The sequence below is a fragment of the Littorina saxatilis genome, linkage group LG10 (assembly GCF_037325665.1).
Source record: "Littorina saxatilis isolate snail1 linkage group LG10, US_GU_Lsax_2.0, whole genome shotgun sequence".
NCBI lineage: Eukaryota > Metazoa > Mollusca > Gastropoda > Littorinimorpha > Littorinidae > Littorina > Littorina saxatilis.
Genome location: NC_090254.1, coordinates 4,702,289 through 4,705,110, shown reverse-complemented (window position 1 = coordinate 4,705,110; position 2,822 = coordinate 4,702,289). Strand labels below are relative to the sequence as shown.

Here is a 2,822-nt window from a genome sequence, read left to right as displayed (position 1 = left end):
CGAGACGGAAACATCTGAGCGTTTTTATAGCTAGAGTGCAAAGCAAGTGGTTGCAAGCGACATTTCTTGCAAACTCACAGTCTTCCCTGTCATCATCATCAGCTTGCTAAGAGCTCCCCAAGAAGCTTTTTTTTTTTTTTTTTTTTTTTTTTTCTTTGCTTAACGCCCAGCCGACCACGAAGGGCCATATCAGGGCGGTGCTGCTTTGACATATAACGTGCGCCACACACAAGACAGAAGTCGCAGCACAGGCTTCATGTCTCACCCAGTCACATTATTCTGACACCGGACCAACCGGTCCTAGCACTAACCCCATAATGCCAGACGCCAGGCGGAGCAGCCACTAGATTGCCAATTTTAAAGTCTTAGGTATGACCCGGCCGGGGTTCGAACCCACGACCTCCCGATCACGGGGCGGACGCCTTACCACTCGGCCAACCGGGCCGGTCTCCCCCCAAGAAGTCATCGATATCTCCATATAAGACTCCAAAGGGTATTTGATGGAGTGCAAAGTAAAGGTTTGTAGAAAATTGATAATTCCTGTATTGTCATTATCATACGTACGACCACAAAGATTTCATTCTTACAAAATTATTAAAGAGGTGTAAAGTACATGCTGAACTTCGGACAGGCAGAAAAGGGTCACGAGAGAAAGAAAGAGTCTTCCTCTAAATCGATTCTTTGTACTTAGGTTTAAGCAGTGTTTTATACAACAATGCATGGATATAATAGAGCATGAGCATTTTTGGATAAACAACTATAGCTATACGCTTATAGAGCTGATCCTAACAGGTGAAACAAACACACGGATGACAATAACTTGCGGCGTGACTTTAACAATTTGCTCTTTTAATCAAACATTATGCATTTATACAAACTATATTTCACCAAAAACAAAAACAAAAGGGGGACAGGACAAGACAAAGAAGAGATAGAGAGAGAGAAAGAGAGAGAGAGAGAGAGAGAGAGAGAGAGAGAGAGAGGGTGGGAGGGGGGAGAGAGAGAGGGGGAAGTGAGAGGGAGAGAGAGTTCGCTTTTACAAATGCCGTGTAATTACTCAGAGCGGCAGCGGTGTTTTCCACTTCTAGTCTGTCAGAGACAAACACATAGAGACAGACAGACAAACACATAGAGACAGACAGACAAACACATAGAGACAGACAGACAAACACATAGACAGACAGACAAACACATAGAGACAGACAAAAGATAGAGAGACATTCATAACGACAGACACACATAAAAGAGATAGGGACAGACAGGGAAACAGTCATACTGACAGACGCCGTCAAAGAGACAAACAGACAGACATAACAACATCGTTGAATACAAATTGAATATACAACAACACTACAGCAAAACAAAACTGCCATCATCAACAACCGCCTAACAACAAGAAGAAGACTCGTTGGTCCAACACAAAGGTTTTATATGATGAATTCACGGTCGTTATGTTCCCTCACACAGCAGGAAGACAGGTTCGAGTGATGACAGAGTGCGTCCAGCGATCGGTAAGCAGCTCAACGAATTCAAATTATCCCCCTTTCTTGGAGAATGAACGACATTTCGAGAGGCGGAGGTTCTCGAAGAAAAGTAGTTCGCGAGAGAAGAAAAAGGAAGAGAAGGTGGATAAAAATAGAAACTGCGTCTCGGTGGTACTGTGACAAATAGGAATGAGTGGTTGGGGTGGGTTTTTTGTTCCGTTTTTATTTAATTTAGTTGTTGTTGTTATGTTGTGCAAAATGGCAACAGTGTGGTGTTCTGGAGTACACTCTTACCCCTCGTAATTACTCTTTAGTATTATTCCCCCCTCTGCTTCTTTACCTCTGTAAACTTGTAGAGCTAGTTATTTTTCGATAATGACCCAGCAACCAAACAAATAACGAGCCAGCAACAGCCTGAATCCTCGATAGTGCAATGGGTTGAGAAGCTCTTTTGTTTTGGTACTACTTTTGCGACTGAAAAGTTCCGAACGCTCTATACGTACGAAATATACATCTCTGGAGAAAACAATACAAACATACCGCATTTAAATTAACAACTACAGGCCTGAACACATGAATCTCCATATAAAATCCATGAGTTAGGTTGTTTTCTGAATCTAGATCTGCCGTGCACACACCGTTCATCACAAGCAAATTCCCAAGGCAAGTAACTCATACTCTTGCCGACAAGAGTAGTTCCCCTTCTTTTAACGCAGTTTCTTCGACAACACTGACTGCAATCCGACGGTCAGTTTTCAACAACATTTCATTTTATAAACAGATCACACGCAACCAAATGCACACATCTCATCAATTTAAACAACATAAAGCGGTTTCATACACTATTTTCCCCAGAAAACTGAACTTCATACAGTAATTAACGTTGGAACACGGGTGCAAAAGTTCGTCTGCTAGTCCCATTTGACGAAAGAACATTATCCTGAACGATACTAAAACATAAACAGAACACACAATATCTGCCTTTACCGCCACAGCAGAATAACAGCATATCTGTGTACTTGATTTTAGTCTAAAACAGGGAAACTGACAAGAAGTGTTAACAGAATGGAATGATTTGCACGGAACTATACAACCGCGCATTAATCGATCGCCTGCGCAGGTTGACTGGTTGAGTGATTCGGATTCGATCAAACTTTCGCACAAAAACTCCTGTTTTCTTTGAATAACTGAAGAAAGGAGGAATAAAGAGGTTACACACCTCGTCTCAGTGATTATTAAAAATAATGGTCTCAGTTCGCGGTCATGAAAAAGCTCGCTGAAGCTCGCATTTTTCATGATCCGCGAACTTCGACCATTATTTTTAATAATCACTGAGAC

At 42.0% G+C, this 2,822-nt stretch overlaps 1 non-coding gene across 1 annotated transcript; it reads right to left on the bottom strand.

Annotated features, from left to right (window-relative positions):
• Positions 1–372: 372 nt before the first annotated feature.
• On the bottom strand, positions 373–445 carry Trnat-cgu (transfer RNA threonine (anticodon CGU)). Its single transcript has one exon. It is a non-coding gene; the product is annotated as a tRNA-Thr (tRNA).
• Positions 446–2,822: the final 2,377 nt, after the last annotated feature.